At 42.0% G+C, this 20758-nt stretch overlaps 1 protein-coding gene across 1 annotated transcript in view; it reads right to left on the bottom strand.

Moving 5' to 3' along the window:
• Positions 1-654: 654 nt before the first annotated feature.
• The window catches only part of GCNT4 (glucosaminyl (N-acetyl) transferase 4), a 71891-nt gene continuing 51787 nt past the window's right edge, over positions 655-20758 (bottom strand). Inside the window, exon 2 of the transcript XR_006166697.1 lies at positions 655-680. The gene's annotated coding sequence lies outside the window, so the exon portion shown is untranslated. The remainder of the gene's footprint in view (positions 681-20758) is intronic.

The raw sequence follows: 20758 nt of genomic DNA, 5'->3' as shown, positions 1-20758 counted from the left end.
CTGAGATACTGCACAGATTTAAAAATTATATTCCTTATGTTGAGGGAAAGAATATTACCAGGTAGTGTTAGTAGACTTAGGCTTTGGAACATGGAGGCACTTTTTTGGGTGTGAAGTCAGTCATTTAGGTGGATATTCAGAGCATCTCATTTTACATATCAAACATGAGCACATGAAAAGGAGCTTAAGCTTCACATTGTTAATCCACCTTTCAGAAAATAGTCCCATTAAATTGTGTAAACACAACCTAATGCTCTTTTTGGGTGGAATCATCTCATCTAACCTTAAGTGTCTACTGTGTAGAGGTCTATACGTTAATTATTTCCCATAAACTCCTGTTACAGTAAATGGAGAAACCCAGGTATTATTCTGTTTTAGGATGAACTACAGACTTCTCTCCACTGATTGTAACAGAAGTCAGAAGTGATTAACATAGGAGTGAATCCCTACAGACTGTTCATGGTATTTAAAATACCACAATTCACTTGCTTGTACATTATTTTCAGAAGCCAATTACTCTAAACAGAATAGCACAAGAAGAGGTAACAAAAATCTTTCAAGAAAATAGCTTTCCTTTTTAAAAATCAGTATTAATTACAACAGTATGTTACCATATTACTGTCTTCTTTCAGGAGAGGATCTTTCACACCTCATGTCTCTTCTGGCAGGCTCTTAGGGCACTAGCAATGAAAGGCAGATTGTAGGTGAACAAAACAATGCAGAGAGGAAAAGAGGCAGACACCATTTTCCTGTTACTGTAAAATATTCTGAAGAAAAGTTTCTGAACAAATGTAATTTCCCTCACTAAGATCATTGAAGTCAGCCAGGTATCACCTAGATTAGGAAGGTCTAGGGAACAAGTTATTACCTGCATCAAACATCTGTTTTTTAGAAACAGGTATCTCAGTGCCATGTAGAATACCTATTATATTGCAAAATACCTGAATGTAAGGCTTAGCAAAAAGTATCTAAATATCTGATACAGTCCATTTCCATAGGCTAGTGGGTTTTTCTCTGTTCCTGTGTTTTGAATAAAAGGAAGCATTTGGCCTGTCCACCCAAAGGAGGTTGATACCTGCCAAGAGGTTAGTAAACACAGGTATACTTAAACCTGACCCTTGTGCTGGGCCAGTCTTCCTGGGTTCATTGGAGATCTGGTTTGAGGTGGGGCTCTTTTTGGTTCTTACTTGGCCTTGTAGAGCCTGAACCTCTGCTACTGTCCATACGCCGGGTCCTTTCGTTCTGCCCTCTTAGGGGAATTTCCTGAGATACATTTCACTGGTCCCTCTGTTCTGAACAAGAAATATCAAATCTATCCCAGTTTCTTCACCTTTATGCTGGAGCTCACACTGTGCACTCCAGCCAGAGCTCATTCTCTGCCTCTCTGGGGTGACTCCTGCACCCGCTATCGCTCTCCTCCTGCTGTCCCTAAAGCAGTTCGGCGGGCACAGAGGAAGGATCCTGCAATGTAAATCTCACCAATTTCACAACTGAAATTGTTAACATCTTGAAAAGACAACAGTGATCCATTATGGCCCTCTACACCAAAACCAAAATAAATATACAGTGAATTGTGAAGACCCTCCAGGATTATATAGATCACTTTACACTGTATGTAAGTAATGATGTAGGGAGGGAGAGAAAAATGAAAAGTGCCACAGAAAGGAGGAAATTACTTCTTCACATTTCTCCTGCTGATTGCTCCTTTCCATCCCCAGCAGGTGCTGCTGATACAGGCCTGTTCAGCTCATGTTTCTCACTTGGCAGCCTTCCAGATTCACAGTTCATGGGTCAGTCATCAAACAGAGACCACTGTTCTCTATTTATACCACCAGCTTTACCAGTGTATTTACGCAGGTGTTACACAGTACCCTCCTCTGGGACTTCCTTTTAATACTCAGGAGGCAACAAGCCAGGTTGTTTGCCATTTGTCAGCAAGCTGATCCTTTTTTTGCTCTAGTCTGAAGAGCAATTACCTTCCACCCCACTCCATTGCCTGTGGACAGGAGGGAGCTCCAGGGAGAGGCCTTGCCTGTGTAAGTGCTCAGTTCCCTTAGATACACTACCTTTGCTTAGTGCATTCAAGAAGGAGGTAGTTTCAACCTCCATTCTGCTTTTCTTCCTGACTCCCCCACCTCAGAGCAATCCAGCCATACATATACTGCAAGAGAATTCATGAAGCCAAGAGCATTCAGAGACCATAATGGCCAGCATTGCTTATCACACCCCTCTGCTTGCTCGTCCTCTAAGCACCTCCAATGTACTTCTCTCCATGCACCATCTCTCACATGGAAAGGTCCCTAATTGAGAAGAGACAGTCTCAGTGGCTGCTAATGAAAAATGATGGAAGAGGTTCCCAATAACAGGCAACACATGATGACACTTGTTAGCTTCCTGAATATCTTGATGTACGTTGAGGTGACTGAAACAAAAAAGGCCCAAACAATAGGCCTCAAACCAAAGTTGACTTCTGAGTGAATTCCCCAACCAGCATCCATCATCTTATCAGCAGCATGAAGCAACCAGCATCTTATCAGCATGAAATGCAACCCTGGGAACAATCCCTGAAAACTATAAGTAAACAACAGGAAGGAACTATAAATCCCAAATGGAAAGAAAAATGGAGACTCCTCAGATGTGCCCGGATCCTGGCCAGATCCGGACACGCCTGAGCGAGGCATGTCAATCTACCAGATATCTCCTGTGCGTTTTGTCTAGACTTGTTTGTTAAACTGTACAAAAGCCGGACCCTCTCACAGCACAGACGCAGACCTCACCTACGAGCAGATGCCCTGCGTGGGACTTCCCAATTGCTGGGAAAGGCTCTCAGACCCTTCGCTGTGATGGGTCTCCCCAGCTGATGCACGGGTCGGGGTGATGGTAAAGTCTGAGGGCAATTGGTGATGTACCTTTCTTAATCACTATAGCCAGCTTTATGTAGTAATGACTAGGTGCATTACCTTGCTTATTCTTTCTGCTGCTTTAAACCAAAGTAAAATAAGCCTATTTCTTTAGCTTGGTGTCTGTGTCCTTTGTGTTAACCCCGTCAATTGGCAAAACAGTGACTAGTGTCCCCATTTCAGGTTTCCCTAAGCCTGACCTGGACACAATGACATCAGAATGCTTGTGCAGGAGAATGACAAATGTCACATGGGAAGACAGGCAGAGCAGACACAAAGGGACCATTTTGTTATCTGGGTGCCAGAGCACAGAGGCCACACAGGTCACTTTCTGCTTTTTAATAACTGCTCTGCAGCCAGGCAGCCACTGCAGTTTCTCTCTTCTTCATAATAAAAGTTCATGCAGCAGTTTGAATAGATACAGCAAACACATATTATGTTGTATTTGTGGCAAAAAAATTACTTTGTTAAAATCCAAAATCTGTTCGTAACAGGAAACATACAGTTTCCAGTTTACCTCCAGCTAAGACTCCAAACCACATAAAGTTATAATCTCTTGTTACTTGTTAGGTAATTTTGCCATTTGTTGTGATTAATACTCTAAAATTTTAGCTTAGATTGAACCTGTTGTAGTTGTAATAGGGAAAGGAAGAGCTGTAAAAGAGAAGAAATCTGTGTCTGGATGTTGGGTCATTCAGTAGGGCAATGCATTGACTATGGGATTGTGCTAGGCTGTGACATGAGCAGCCCATATAAGAAAGAAATAAGGGAATGATAAGTATTCTGCTATACTGGGACAACCCTGGGAGATCTCTGTGAAGTGACATCAGCTGTTAATGAGGTGGTTTGGCCTTGGCTAGCTTGCCTACTGAGCTGCTTTAACACGCCCCCTCCTCAGCTGGATAGGGGAGAGAAAATATGATGAAAAGCTCATGGGTGGAGATGAGTCCAGGGAGATTACTCACCAATTACTGTCATGGACAAAACAGACTCATTTGGGGGAAATTAAACTGATTACTGATCAAATCAGAGTAGGATAGTGAGGAATAAAAACAAATCTTTAAACACTTTCCCTCCCATCCCTCCCTTCTTCCTGAGATGAACTTCACTCCTGATTTCTCTACCTCCTCCCCCTGAGCAGTGCAGGGGTATGGGGAATGGGAATTGTGGTCAGTTCATCACACATTGTTTCTGCTGCTCCTTCCTCCTGACACTTTTCCACTGCTCCAGTGTGGGTTCCCACCCACAAGCTGTAGAACTTCATGAATAGCTCCATCATGGGTCCTTTCCACAGGGTTCAGCCATTCAGGAACAGACCACTCCAGCGTGGGTCACCCACAGGGTCACAAGTCCTGCAAGCAAATCTGCTCCAGTGTGGGCTCCTCTCCACAGATCCCCAGGTCCTGCCAGGAGTCTGCTTCAATGTGGGCTTTCCATGGCACCACAGCCTCCTTTGGGTACAACCACCTGCTCCAGTGTGGGGTCCTCCCCAGGCTGCAGGTGGAGATCTGCTCCACCATGGACCTCCCTGGGATGCAGGGGCACAGCCTGCCTCACCGTGGTCTTCACCACGGGCTGCAGGGGAACCTCTGCTCTGGCGCCTGGAGCACCTCCTCCCCCTCCTTCTTCACTGCCCCTGGTTTCTGCAGAGTTGTTTTTCTCACATATTCTTACTCCTCTCTTCTCCAGCTGAAGTTTTCATTTTCCCCTCCTGCTTCTTATATATGTTATCGCAGAGGTGGTACCACCATCACTGATGGGCTTGGCCTTGGCCAGCAGTGGGTTCATCTTGGAGCCGGCTGGCATTGGCTCTGTCAGACATGGGGGTAGCTTCTGGCATCTTCTCACAGAATCCACCCCAGCAACTTCCTGCTACCATTTCCTTGCCATGTAAACCCAATATACTTTGATTTTTCTTTCATTTTCTTTGTGACTTTGAGAAAAGTCAGCTTTCAGGTGAAGGCTTTAGAGAAAATTTAAAAGTTGGCTTAGGTTGGATTGCAGGCTACTAGCCAAAAGGGTTTCAGTTAGCCTTCTGAGGAACCCCAGCATGCCCCTGTGGCAAATACAGTGTGTTCTCAACTTTTACATGTGTCACATTTGGTTCACCATTACATGGGATACACTGGAATAAACATGCATGGATGGTGTTCAGTTAATGCTGAAGCATGGGAATACCTTAGCCAAACTACTATGTGGTAGTGATGGGGCATATGTTAGCCAAGCTGTCGACTTGAATGACAGTAGTTTTAGGGGGAAGAAAAGTGCATTCAGCCAATATAGAAAAGGAATGTTATAGGAGGCATTTCCAGGAGATGGTGCTATTCTCAAGCATTTTGCAGCTTCTCAGGGAACAGGCTCAGAGGCAGCCTGCCTTTCCCTGGTAAATTCCAGGTTTGCATAATTTATAATTAAAATAACCACCATTTTGATTGGATTCCTGAATTGCAAGACTGCGTGTTGAAGGATCTGCACTGCCAAACTGCCCTGAGGAGATGCTCTGTGCCATCAGCCTTCAGAGGTGCCTGTTAGGGGTGGAGGAGACCTCCCACACGCTCATGGAGGGAATCACTTCAGAGGCTTCACCAGAAAGGGAGACTTAAGGGCCTTAATGAGCCTCAGGGGTTTTGTTCTTTGCTTCTCATCTCCAGAATCAAACCCTTGTGCCTTATTCTGAACAAGAAATTTAAGCCCACATCTGTAATGGGAATGGGACACACAGTCTCACAGCACCAAAGTTATAACCACTGATCCTCAGTTCCCAGTTCAGTTCCCAAATAAATGCCTGTGGGAATTAACAGCTTCCAACTGAAAACTGGGCAGAGAGGTGCTGAAAATAAACTGAAAAGGTGATGCCATCCAAAAGAGTGCATCTCAAAACCTTGCCCACATTGAGCCTTCAGTGTCTATGTTGTGCCATGTGTCACTCCTGTGCCTCCAACACAGCTCTTGGGACTGGGACGTCCTTTTTCGCAATGCCAAATAGCTACTGCTCAGATCAGTTACAGGCTGCAGAAGACTCAGCTCCAATCCTCACTTTTGCCTGGGGATACTAAACCACACAGATCTCCAAAAAGTGTCCTAGACACCTACTATGGGCTGTTTTTCAGGAGAGAAGCTGGTCTTGTGTTCCATTTTAGATCAAGCAACAGCTGTGACAAAGGCTAAAACTAATGGTTAAGGAAATCAGCTGAAAATTAGAGACTCAGTTACTAAAACTGCACAGGTAGGCTTTGGAGCATGGATGCCCATTCCCAGAGAAGATCCCAAGCCACCTGTCTGTAGTCCTGCTCCTGCTCTCAGCCTACATCATTCTCCATCTTATTTTTTTGTCAGCAGCATGACTTCATGTGGAGAGCTAAGTCATTTTCCCCAACTTGTACATCAAACCAAAGAACTTGTGGTTTGGTGGTTAGAGCAAAGCTGTCAGGTGCGTGTGGGAACTGAGACCAAACCTACCCCCTCAAGCCATGAAGAAGACAAAACTGTTGCCTCACCTATTGCCCCAGCAGGAAGAGCCTGCATTTTATGTGGAAGCCAACACAGCAGGTGCCTCTGGGAACACATGAGAATGGTCTTTAAAAAGGCTGGGTGAGGAAACAGCAGGTTTGTGAATACCAGCAGGCTTAGTCTTGAGGTCCAAGCTGATCCACACAGCAGCAGCCTCTAGATGTGCCTGGGAGAAGTCTTTCAGGCATCAGAGGAACTTACATGTGAAAATCTCAGGTGCTCGTAGGCTCAGACAGCAGTCAAGCAGTCAGTTAGACCTTGAATGGCACTGCCTAACTCTCTGACACCTGGTCTTTCAGCTGTAAAAAGGAAAGCAATGTTTATCTTAAGGAGTTGCAAGACATGCTTGAATGATGTACCAATCCCACCAAAGTCACTGGACAGCTAAAGTAAATAAGATGGCAGGATTGGATCACAATTCTCGGATTGATTGGGAACAGAGGCCCAGAACTTTATTTTACCAGCAATATTCAGGCTCTGAAGGATGGACTGTAAGTAGCTTCACCTAAAGATGAAAAGTCACAAATACTAGTTTTATTCAGAGAAAACTATCATTTCTAACTCCACAACTATCAAATACCAAAATCTCTTTACAAAAAGTCCGAGAGTTTAATTCACAATTGCATTTAAATCAGGTTAAATAATGATTTTTGGCCAAGGAGATTTCATGAGGCCCAAGCATTGAAACAAACTTTTGCAATACACACATGTACATATGGACATTTAGTGCCTCACAGCTGAGCATCTTTGGAGGAGATAAATAAACAGATGATCTGGTGTTCTCATGGTCACTTCTTTGTTATATTCATTATATTTTTTGCTGCTCTTTGTTTTGCATGTTTAACAGAGATTCTTGGCTTCTGTTCTCCTAATCAAAAAAATGTACTAAAGAGTTAAACATGTTTTAATTTAGGTGAGTTGTCATTTGTCTTCTACAGTTTCTTGGTAGACAAGCCCTTCTCAACTGTTTTTGGTGCTAGTTTAGAAAAGCCTCTTTACTCTGGGAGAATATATAAGCATATGCTTCAGTTCTAAAATGTACTTGAGGCCTGTTGCAGTTGTGGTTAAACATTTCCCTGATGATTTCAGCTAAAGAATTGGGGTCTTTAGCTGGTTTATATTTTACTTACTGAGAAAGGTCTTGTCTACAACAAACTGCCCTGTCTGCAACAAGAAGCTATAAACAGTGAATTAGTGAATCAATGTGATTTTAGACCAGGAAACTGCTCTGAATTACATTTTTCAGCTTTTGGAAAATTGCATTAAGCTCTTCAAATGAGCCATTTGGGATACAAGAGTGGATCATAAAAATCCATTATGAATATATTAGTTGCATTGAGTTTTAGTGTTGTAAAAAAATAGTTCCACTGTTTGGTTGAGGACTTACTGAAAAAAAAGAACACAGAAGCATCTGTTATTCTGTTCTGTTGCCTCTTTCACCATATGCGGATGTGCAAACAAAATAAGAGATATTTTTGTGTAATTTGTTCAATATGCTTAAATTCATCCACGTAGTCACTCTATTGACTTAAAAATAAGGACTGCATTTGGCTCTGTATCAACAACAGAGCAGTGGATAAATGAGGAAAGCTCTTGGGTTTTTTTCAGTGCTGTTATGGGGAAATTAAAGAACAAATGATTTTGTTGTTTAATATTGATGGGGCTAGCAGAGGGAAAACATTATAGCCACCTTGCACGGAGTTCATTTTTGGTACTAAGAAGCAATAAAAAAAAATTAACTAGTGTCTCTATCAAAGAACCTACTGTAAAAATGGGTATTATATGAAAGAAACATTTGCAGCAGACATTTTTTGAATATTATATGTAACATTCATATGTGAGCACTACAGTATTGCAATGCACAACATTAAAGGGAATAACTGCACCCACACAAAATTCTCAGCACCCTCTGCACCCAGACAGTGTGGATATACTGGAAAGACACATTGCCTGCCCAAATTGTGGATCACCACCTCTCGCCTCCTGACTGTTCATTTTATTCCAGTTTGCACCAGTTTGCGTATGGGCCTAATAAGTAAATAGGACTTCCATTAAAATAAATAGGATTTCCACTGATGTGGATCTTGAGACATGTCCTCTTTTATGCCAGGTACTACTATCCTTTAGGGTAGAACCTCTTTGCAAAACTGGCCCTGTTTTCAGTGAGGCTTCATAGAGATTCAGGTGCAACTTCCATTGAACTTGAATATAATTAAGTTCCTTTGAAAATTCCAGCTAAGACTTTTCTATTAATAGTGGAAATAGTTTGATGAGCTTTAGATTTATGTACAAGAAAATATATGTATGACACACTTATTTGCAAACTATACAAAAGAGCTCTGTTCAAGAAATTCAACCATACTATTACCACTATTTCCCTAACCCTACTGTAATCTGAATACTTGTGGATCTGAATGGAATTAAAGCCAGCACAGCTCTTTCAAAAAATCTATATCTGTAATGATTAATCATTATTGTGTCCTGACAGCATCTTGCTTATTAGCTCCATATGTCAGGGTTTCTACATGAAGACTCACAGCCAGACCCAGCAGTACTGACTAGTTAAATAACAGCAAAATATAATAGAAACAGAAAAATTTGGAAGGGACCACTAGGAGTCATCTTGTCCAACCCCTGCTCAAAGCATGTTCAAGCAGATCATGCTGTGCAAGGAAGGCCGCGTTAAGTCTTGAGTATCTCCAAGGATGGAGACTATAACCTCTTTTGACAACCTATGACTGTGCTTGACCACCCTTGCAGTGAAAAATTTTTTGTTATACCTAATAAGAATTTCCTACAGCTAACTTGTGTTTGTTGCCTCTTGTTCCATCACTGTGCACCTCCAAGAAAAATCTGTCTCTGTCTTCTCCATAGTGTCCCGTTGGATAGTTGAAGAGAGGAAAAAAGTGTCCTCTTTGTCTGCTCTTCTTCAGGCTGAAGAGATATAAATGCCTCATCCCCACCTCATATGCCATGTGTTCCAGCCCCAAGCAAACAGGTGGAAACTGCATAACTGTTTCTGTTTTCCATCTTTGCCCTGTTTGTTTCCTCCGCTGTGCTGCTGGCCACATTCTTCACACGCCTTCACGTACCAAACACCTTTCTGCCTTTCCACCTACACTCTTTCATTCTCCAAAGCACAGCTTACTCTAATCAAATCAGTTAAGGAGAAAAACAAGCACACCCTCCTCTCTTGTTTCAAACTTTGGACAGAGACTAACATACCCAGTGTAGAGCCACCATGCCAACGTGTGGGACCAGCAGGAGTCCAGCGCTGACTCTGAACTAACAGGTCCTTTCATGACCTGGAAGGAGATGCACTCCCAAGGGACTCAAAGTCCAGTCTGTCTTCCTCAGCACAGGTTGGTCCTCACCAAGGTGGAACCACTCCCAGCCCCCACCGCCAAATCCCCCTGCTCCATATGCATGGACACCAGCGCTCTCCTGTGCTGGCCAGCAGTCAAATGCAGTGTGATGCCAGGAGGCGAAGGCTTCATGAAAAACACCAAATGTTGTCAGGCTTGCACTGAAATGCTGAGGTTTGGCAACACTGACTGTGCTTGAAGCTTCTCAGAGCAGAGTTTATAAGAGACCTGTACTGCCGGCTCCAAGCTCTGTTCCATAAACTTAACACAAAAAGCTAGCCTAGGACTATTACTTTCATCAGCTGAAGCTCCAGAACAGCATATTTCAAGTCATGTAAACTATTCCCTGACTGGAGGAAGTGTAGCAGAGCGTTTTGGATGCTCTCTGGAAGCCAGAATCCCTGCCACTCATTTGAGCACCCCCAAAGCATGCTTATACAGAAGTAACAAAAAAAAGTCTTTAGGCAGTGGTGTATTCTTTGTTCTTATAGTTAACTGATGGAGATATAGCATGCTGAGACAATGGGGCCACCCTGTGCTTCTTGTGGATTCACTCCATAGAATCTTATGGAAACACTTGGTCATTCTGCACGAGCAGTCTGAAATTAGTTTTAATGCATGAACTACATTTCAACAACCATTTCTGTTCTGCAGCCACTTTATAGACTTCACACATTATACCCATCGTTAGACTGATTGAAGCTGGGGGAACCTTGCTCTCACTGTGGCAGCAGGGAGACTAGTTGTATCCACTGGGACCAGTAACATGACACAAGGCTTGCTCATAAAGCTCCTTTTAGTCTCATCTCATGAAGTTATAGCAGTCTTCATGCCACACGTCAGGCAATGCTGCCATCTGTTCAGCTCTACTGGTGCAAAAATGGTTTTAAACCAGCAGGTGATGGGGTATGGGTGCACAAGCTTAGTCTGACATCAAGATGCATAGGAGAGGGAGTCGCTCTGTGCCACTCCTGCCATCTCAAAACATTGTCTGGTGCATCTCACTCTATCAGCAAGTTAAGAAAATCCAACGCAGTGTCAAAACATCACTAATTACTTCAGTAAAAACTACATCTGCTTTCTCTATCTGTTTCCAGGTTTCGTTACTTTTATGTCTCACTGTATGCTTTGTGTGAAGGCACCACCCAATCTCTGGCATGTTCCTGGAAAGTTACAGCTACACAGATACAATTGATGGTTATTTCATAAATGTTTTATCAGACAGTCAGCTTTTATGCTGGAAAATATTTTAACTGAGTTTTTTAAGTTTGTGTGTGCTGTCTGGTGTAAATCAAACTGCAAGTCAGTTTATAATTTCTGGTAGGATGACAGAAATGGTAATGTACGTACGGAACTCAGGAAATGAACTAGCCACTAGGGGACAGCAGAAATCCTACTATTATGATGTGTAATAAATAATATTCAGCTATAATGCCGCTAATAGACATCAAAACCAAATATACTGTGACATGTTCCTGGACTAAGATGTCTCGGTTTTCACTGGGGAGCAGCCAATCAAATTAAGTTAGTCAGGTAGTATAACTAAGAATTGTTTAAGATATTGCAATAAAAATGCAGTAATGAATGTCACAAATCTTTACAAAAATAACTTACAGTCTTGTGCTTAATTTTATCAGAGACAAAATCCTTTCTTCCATACCACCTCAACAGACAGAGACAAATTAGTCTGGTGTGTGAATCCCTGGATGTGGAAGCTAGGGTTGGATTTGCTGAAAATAAATTGACACAGCAGCTAAAGAGACTGAAAATTTTAAATAGCTTTAAACAGAATAGTCCAAAGATGTTTGTGGACAAAAAGACTTTTAGAAGAATCATTCTTCTACACTATTCAGTTAAGTCTCATGCTGTTGTTAGTGGAATACACAGGAGGTAATAATTTCCTGATAAAAATTTCTGGCAATTTCAGCTGATTCTGTCTTCAGAATTGAGATGTATTTTTCTCCATCAGAGCAGAAAACCTAAAAAGGTCACACATGTTGACAAATTAAACTCAAAGAGATGCGATGCAAGTGGTGTTAGAGGGTGGTGTTATGCTCTGAGCTCTCATTCTCCAACTAATACAAACCTGCCCGCCCTTTTCTGCAGAGATCCCTTCCTCCAGGAAGGAATTGGTCAGGGGCTGTTCAAGGCTCTTTCAAAACACATGCTTTGACCAAGTCTTGCATTAACTGGTGAAATGTTTCATTGCTCTGTATTAGATGTTTAAACAATGAGGCCTTTGCTAATGCATTTTGCAATTGCATACTAAGATCAATGCCAAGACACTACCACAAACATAGTCTGAAACCAACAGACGATAAATAATCTACTGCTGCTCCTGTTATCAGATATTGGCTTGCAACCTAATAGCTTTACGGTTTCCCATTAGACTTGCTATCCATTCATTTAGTCCGCAGGAAAGAGGTACTGTGCAAAATGAAGAAACAGGGATGGTCAGATCTGAGCAGTTTCTCTTGTATCAAGGAAGCTGAACTGGTTGGTGTGACCGGGTGGCTCTTGGTGAGCAGCACCGTGGTGGACACGCACCAGGCAGCATCCAAACACACCAGCAAGACAGAATGAATAACCACAAAACACTGTTGCTTACCAAATAGGTTCAAGAATGAAAGCCTATCATCGGGCCTCACAAGAACAGCTTAAAAAAAAATGTGATACAAAACCACAACAAAAAGGGATATTTATACCTGCTTTCTGGTCTGGGGACCTTCAGACTTTGGCGTATCAAGTCCTTCCCAACAAGCAAGGAGGTTCCATACAGCTGACACATATGGGGCTTTAAGGACAGCACCAAATGCTCACCTTGCCATCAGTTTAACTGTAAAGTAATGACACTGCAAAAATTATTTGAAAATCCTAATGTGCGTTTTTGTTTAGAGTGCATGCTGATATTTAATCTAAATTAGATCTTAAATTTTACATGGAACATGTTAAGAAAAAAAGATTACTTTTTCTTATAACCATAGTTGTACAGTATGGGCTTAATCTTACGAGACAGGTGTTAATGAGCAGGGAATCTCTCCTGGAATATCCCTATGAAACTGTGATAGTGAGGACATTTTTGAAGGCAGGGAATTGGCAGTTGCAAGAAATGCAGCTCAGATGTTTTCCTGGCCACCTCCTTTGCTCCAGCCCCAACAGCTCCCTAGCAACTTATTCTCTGTAAATCCCTCATGCTTGTCTGAGAGCTGCTGTCTCTGAAAACTCATCATTAGATATGATACAAGACTTATCTCAGCGAAATATTTGATCCTGAAAATTAAATTTGGATGCCACAATTTCACAGAGGCACAAGCTGATACTAAAAACAAGGGCAAGGAATGGTCTAGAAATACTGAAAACTTTTAGGAGCACAGGCATACACCAGATAAGGTTTGCTAGTGTAGAGATACTGGTAGGGTCTCCTACTGTAGGAAATTTATATGGCAAAATATAAAAGATTACTTGGGTCAGTCTTGTTTCTGAATAAAATAAATTGTACAGGCAAGACTTTTATTGCCCCAAAAGCATCCATGTAGCCTGTTTTCACTGGAATAATCATGTCTAAATACAAAGTAAGATAATCCCCCCTAGCCAACATTTCAGTCTGGTAAAAGACTGAATCTTTTATGTATAGTTCCCCACACAGTTCCCCCCCACTTCATATAGCCTATATACCTCGATATCCCCTTAATGTCCTCTTCTAACTGTTTTAAACCTATATGTCAATTTCATCCAAAGTTTAAAATGAAGTTAAAATGAAGTTAAAATTAAGTTAAAATTAAGTTCTTACACATTTCCCCAAATTAACAGAATTGAAAAACTGGCCAATCAGTCATGTATGTAGGTACTGCCTATTTGTGCAATTGTTTTCAAACTAGCCATAGACAAATCAGAAAGGGACATGAAAAGAAAATGAAGGAGTTACAGAGTAAGTGCAGTGGGAAGAGGGGAAGAAGCTGAAGCTTCTCTGTGAGGAACTGAAGGTTCCTAACACTGCTTTGGGGGTAGGGTCCCAGGGATGTAAGGAGAGTGGGAGAGAGAAAGGGACGGAAACCTGGAGGAAACCAGCCCTCTCTAATTCCTCTGCTCATAGGATCACTTTATACAACTACTTGAAAAGTCGTTAGGCAATCCTTAGAGAGACTAACTTACTTTCCAGGATTCTCAGAGAGATTTGGACATCTGGAGATACAAATACATTAAATTCAACTATATAAAACTATTGCCTGCACCATTTTTAAGTTATTTTATTTCAGCACTACAAAGGCCACAGAATTTACCATTGTTTATGCCACATAGATGTAGATTGATGGAAGTGAATGTTATTTCTTTCTTAAACTTTCTGTATTGTCCTCCCAGTATTTCTACACAGCTGCTACAATGTGCAACAGTATCAGATGCCATGCAAAGAGATCTGAAATGAGCTTTCTGACACTTCAGAAAATAAGCACAGGAAGAAGATTCCCTAGCTCTGAGAACATTAGGCAGCTCTGTTTCACTGTATCCGGAAAAGACAATGGGAATTCAGATGTGCAGGCTACAAGAAAAACACCAACACAACAAGTTCTACAGTTCCACACACCCTAACCCTAAAGACACAGTCAGTAACTGAATATGCTATATCTACATGTGAGGGGAATACAAGAGCTGTACCAGAGTCATCTAAAGGAAGTGAGGAGACTATATATGCATTGAGGTATTGGGAAGTGAGGGATGTACATGGCAGAGGAGGAATGTAGGCAGTGGGATGAAAAGGGAATCAGTGTCATGAGGAAATCCTATAGAATGTGAGATCTCAGTCTATCCTAGACTACCCTGTCAAATTAAGACAATGATGAACATGTTGGGACAGTGCCCATATTCTCCTTGTTTTTTCAGATATTTATTCTGAGAGTTTTTCCTCTAGGACAAGAAGAAAATACCTAGAAGAGAGAACCTAGAGAAAATATCTAATGTTTTACTGTCTTTTGGCATTTGAATGATACTAAATTTTGAACTGCTCAGGATTAGTTTACCTTCAGCTGTGAATATCATGATCTATATTTAAGATGCTCAAAAAAGTTCCTAGCAACCAGTCTCATTTGAGCAATGAAACATCATTCTTTTATTATGGTGCTTAAGACTTTATTGTATATACTGTGAATCAACCATTAAGCCTTGGTCTTAAAGTATAAAGGAAGAGAATGACCTTTATTGTGGCAAAAGTCTCAACCCTAAATATAATGATTGTACAAATAAACTTCATCCTATTTGGAGATAATGTGAAATCTCAACTTTCTTTCAAGTTAACACTGTGGTTACCTATTTCATTTATCAACTATTTCTTTATAGGAAATACAGTATGAACAATACAAGAAAAGTATGTAAAGTATTAGAAAAATACTTAAATTCTTAAGTGGAATATCTGAAGAGATTTTAGCATTAAAGACAGTGTAAAGCCCAGATATGCTTTCTTTCAGGCGTTGATTTGACTTACACAAAAGGAAATAAAGACAGAAAATCTCTCCTATGCACTGACACAACCTATGAGATATAGTCAGCCATACTGCAATGGTTCATGCATTCCTAACTCTTCCTAGATTTCCTTCCGCATCGGCTTCCAAAATCTAATTCCAGATTTCCTGCTTACTAATCTAATGCCTGCAAGCAATCCAAACTCCCAACAGACCAATTCTTTAAAAATCCGTCTTCCCCTTTTACCTTCACAGCAGAACTTATGTCAAGACACAATAAAAAGGAGACTGCTTTTAATCTCTCATTTTTAAACTCTTAGCAGAAGCTTTGATCAAATTCAGTTTCAAGAATTACTATGATATGATCTCTTCTACAATACAAGATTCCACAAGTAGATAGCAAACCAAAAATTCCTCACTCAACTATAGCATATTTTTTCAAAACATCTCCCATCTCAGTATGAAGCACATAAACAGGGATAAAAAATTGTCTCAGGAGAGAAAAAGATTACACTGAGTTGTTCAAATAGTTAATTGTTCTCACTGGTAAGAGTAAACTGGCAGCCCTCCCTTCTCCCCCCACATTTAGAATTTCTTTGACCTTCACTTTCAGTCCTTGTTACAAGTTGGCTGTTAAACCCTTACCCTGATCTGATTCTTAGATAAATTTGATTATGCCAATCTATTTTCTATCACATGACTTGTATTACAAGACTTTACTACATTTTTTTACTAAGCAACAGACAAAATCCTCCTTATGAAGAGAGTTCTTTTCCCTACAAACCTTTCATGGGATCTTTAAAGACTTGTAACTTGTCTTCTGCCTTTCTGCAGTTCCAAAATTATTTTTTTAATGTCCTCAAAACACGAGTCATTACCCAACAGAGGTCAGCCTGTCCCAGTGTCTAAATAATAGTTCTTGTGAAATAATGAAAATTGTTCATTTCTAAGGACAGAGAAAGGAACGCCACTATTAAATATTTTGCAGTAATTGAGTATTACCTCTATTTCAAATGGACCTGAAGTTTTATTATGACCTACCTCATTATGAAGCTTATTCAACTGAATTGTGGTCAAAAGGTCATTGTGATCACGCTGGATTTATCCAGTCTCAGAAAGCATGGATAGTTAGTCTGTGTTCAAGAGCCACTTGTGGATATAATTCCGATGAAGGGAAATTGATTGAATGAAAATAGTTTAGAAAACAAACAGAGAGGAAAATATAGGTCCAAATCAAGTAAAAGCTCCATGAAGCTTTAAACTGATGGCAGATGATTTGCTACATCAGATACAATAATTTTGGGTCAGCTGTTTTGTCACAAGCTCCTCAGTGTTGGCAGCAGTTGTGTGTGATTATCTTACCTGCAACCAGTCAGTCACCTGAGATTGGCAGGAGAGAAATTCTAAGCCGAGCAGTTGCATTTCTCCACCTAACAGGATATACAATAGCCACTCTGAGCCCTACTCATAATGTGCATTTCCATGACCACAGCACATATACTCATAGGGAAGAGACAGGAAACTTTTTCTTTTCTGCCTCAGGAGAGGCTGACTTTGGGGAATTCACATGCAACAGCATTCAAAGAAATATGGTCCTCACCAGTCATGTAACTTCTTGAATAATTAACAGGGTCAGTGGGTCAGCACTGAATGAATTCCTGAGATGCAATCTGCAGTAATGCAGCTTCAAAGGCCTCAAAATATTCAGAGGTTTCTGCATGCAACCGATTGATGTAGATTTTTCCTCTCAGTGGCACAGTTGCTGACCTTCTAACACAACTGCCAAGAAGTTAATTCCTTTTACCTCGGCCATTTACAATTTACAGGAGTGAGTTTAAAAACCAGCTGAAAGATTTAGGAACAGAAACCTTACTGATTTCCAGAAGACCTTATGGTCTGATCATAAACCCTCCAGATGTTTCTGAAAGTCTCCCATCATGCAGTTTCTCCGTGTCTGAAATAGTGAACCTGTGCATTTAGTCCAGAATAATGTTGACATCAGAAAAAGTCAGGTCAACAATGAGGCCCTGACAATATATAGTTCCCAACTCCTGATACCCAGCTCTTTGACTCTGTCTTGTCTTTGAATGCTGGCTGTCTACCATTTCCTCCCATCTTATGGAAGAACACTGAAATACAGGATTCTAAAAATATTTGTCCCCTAGTTCCTTCTGTGTGGCCACCACATCTATGGATGTGCTTCCCAGAAGGGGCATGTCACCTCTCTCAACAGAGGACACTGACTTGAGATATGAATGCATCAGAAAGGATGGGTGCAAGTGCTTTCCACTCTCCTCAGGGAGACCACAGAAGAGCAAAAGACAGGAGGAGGCTGTCAGGGCCATCAAGACAGTCCGCCACAAGCTTGGGAAAATTTATAAGGCAATTCATTCAGAAGGACTGTTGTCCTGGGTTTGAGGGAGTGGTGGGGCTTTTTGGTGGCAGGAGAGGGGGCTATAGGGGCGGCCCCCTGTGAGAAGCTTCTTGAAGCTCCCCCAGCTCTAAGTCAGCTCCACCTCTGCATGAAAACTGAGCCAATCAGCTGCACCTCTGCAATAACGTATTTAAGAAGGGACCTGGTGAGGAGCAGTCGGACTTGTGAAGAGGAGTTGCAGCAGCTGCATGAACACCAAGGTCAGTGGAGGAACAGAGGAAGAAAGAAGGGGGGAGGTGTGCCAGAGCAGAGACCCCCCTGTATCCTGTGGTGAGATGGCAGGGTGGCCCCTCCTGCCACCCATGGAGGTCTATGGTGGAGCAGACATTGATTTACAACCTGTGGGGTTTGCCTGGATGATCAAGGAGCTGTGCCCAAAGAAGGGCAGGGATTTTCTGGGAAAAGGTAGCCCCTCTGTTGTAATTCAGCACTGGGAGTATTGTAGCATGTCGGGGTGTCCCACGCCAGAGCAGCTCAGGAAGGGCTGCAGCCCACGGGAGGGAATCCAGTTGGAGAAAATTGTTGTCCCACGCCAGATCACTGTAAGGAAACATTGTGACCAGTGGGAGGGACTCACATTGGAGAAAGTTTGTGGAGGACTGCCTCCTGTGAGAGGGGGACCACAATGGAACAGGGGGAAAAAGTTCCAGAAGCTCCCCCCACTGAAGATGTAAGAAGCGGCAGCATTGACTGCACCCCCCATTCCCTGCCCCTGTGCCTCTTCGGGGAGGAGGTAGAGATATCAGGAGCAGAGCTGAGCCCAGGAAGAAGGGAGGGGTGGGGGGAAGGTGTTCTCAGGATGTGGTAATGTTTCTCACTGTCCTACTCTGTTACGTGTTGTTAGTGTCTGTAATAAATGTATGTTCTTTTTTTCTTCCCCTAACGAGTCTGCCTTTTGCTCATGACCATAATGGGTGATCTGCCCCTCCCAGTCCTATCTCGAATCCCAAGCCTGGCTCATTTGTCCCTTCTCATTGCCGGAAGAGAAGGGGGAGTGAGTGGCTGTGTGGTGTTTGGGTGCTGACCTGGCTCAAAACACAACAACTGTACCTACCAGGCATTCACTATACCCATTCCCAGAAAGTCCCAAACACTGCCAAGCAGTCCTCAAAGATGACCCACAAGGAACAGAATCATAAGAATGTAAAAGCTGGCAGGGTTTAATCTCACACTGAGAAGTGGAAGTTTGTGGAGGACTGTCTCCCGTGGGAGGAACCCCACATTGGAGCAGGAAAAGAATGTGGGGAGTCCTCCCCCAGAGGAGGAAGGAGCAGCAGAGACAATGGGTAATGAACTGACTGCAGCCCCCATCCCCTGCTCCCCTGTGCTGCTGTAGAGGGAGGAGGTAGAGAAAATCGGGAGAAAAACTGATCCTGGGAAGAATGGAGGGGTGGTGGGAAGGTGTTTTTAATATGTGGTTGTATTTCTCATTATCCTACTCTGATTTGATTGGAAAAATATTGGTGATAGTGATGGTGTTCAAACTAAATTGATGTTCTTTCTTCCCAGAATAAGTCTGTCTTTTGTCCATGACCACAATTGATGAGTCATCCCTCCCTGTCCTCATCTTGATCCCTGAGCCTGTTGTTATATTTTCTTTTTCCCACCCCACTGGAAGGGAGGAATGAATGAGCGAGCAATGTCATGGTGTTTGGTTTCCCTGTGGGCTTAAACCACAACAACATGCTAAGTCATTTGCCTATGACAGATCATGCTGTGATTCACAGATTCACAGCATGGTTGGATTAGCAGGGACCTCTGGAGGTCATCTTGTCCAACCCCCATGCTCAAGCAGGGCCATCTAGATACAGTTGCCAAGGACCACATCCAGACAACTTTTAAGTATCTCCAAGGATGGAGATTCCACAAACTTTCTGGGCAACCTGTGCCATTGCTCAGTCACCCTTACAGTAAAGATGTGTTTCCTAATGTTCAGACAGAATCTCCTGTGTTTCAATGTGTGAATACTCCCTTGGTGAATCTATGCTGACTACTCTTGATGACTTTCTTGTCCTTCATGTGCCTGGAGATGGTTTCCAGGACTACTTGTTCCATCACCTTCCCAGGAATCAAGGGGGAGGCTGACTGGCCTGTAGCTTCTATACCTAGTGTCATAGGCCCTCAGTGACTTCAAGAGGCTTTAGTTCAAGTTGCAAAGTTGAAAATAGACCCAGGAACCTTTTAGTGTTAGTTACTAAATGCACCTCTTATTACTGTGATGGTCTGCACTGAGTCAGTAGTTGCCTTCTGAACACAGGACAAGCAGAGCTCATTGTTTGAACAGACAAGTAGCGAAGTGCCTTCCAGTATCACTTTTGAGGAAATGAGCAACAAAATGGATATACTAAAATGGGCTTACTATGAAGAGGCACAGGACGGCAAGCCTGCCACAGTGCACAGTTCAGAGGGATTTCCATAACCTTCTGGCTAGTACTTAAACTGAAATGTTTCTCTCCAAAGTACAAAAGCATTCTCTCTGCAGTTGGCTGGCTTTCCGTATTTTTTTTTTGTTGTGTCTGATTGCACATTATCTCTCACTTGCATCCCTTGCTCTTTTTTCATAACTCTGCAGTGAACAGACACATTCTCCCCCTCTTATCCCTTTTCCAGGCCTCCTGGTATTCAATCTCCTCTATTAAAATCTCATCGAACTTCATTATTTTTTAAATATGAAAGGGAAAAATCTATTCCCTTTCCATTGCACTAATTTATTTCTTGACTACATGCATCATTCAAAACCAAAGTCCAGCTGTATGAGAGAAAGATGGAAATTCAATTTGCATATCACATCTAAAATCCTTTCTGGGTTATGTGGCAGGGAAGAGATACTAAATATAGAAATTAAATAGCTTCCATAGTTAATCTAGATTAAATTAAAATTTTAATATTGAAATTAAATATCTAATGTGCTATTTAATCAGTATACTAATGGGATCATGTTTCAAAATATGAAACAGAATGTTCAATATTTTCTACCTCACAGTCTGAGTCTTAGGATCTATAACAATTTTTCCTTAGGTGCCTATAATTCTCTTCATACACCTTACCAGACAAAACAGTTTTAAATTACAGCAAGGCTTGGCTGCAGCCCAGCTG

Source organism: Tyto alba, unplaced genomic scaffold, assembly GCF_018691265.1.
Source record: "Tyto alba isolate M040663 unplaced genomic scaffold, T.alba_DEE_v4.0 Super-Scaffold_42, whole genome shotgun sequence".
NCBI lineage: Eukaryota > Metazoa > Chordata > Aves > Strigiformes > Tytonidae > Tyto > Tyto alba.
The sequence above is the reverse complement of the archived record's forward strand: the minus strand, read 5'-3'. Positions and strand labels throughout refer to the sequence as shown.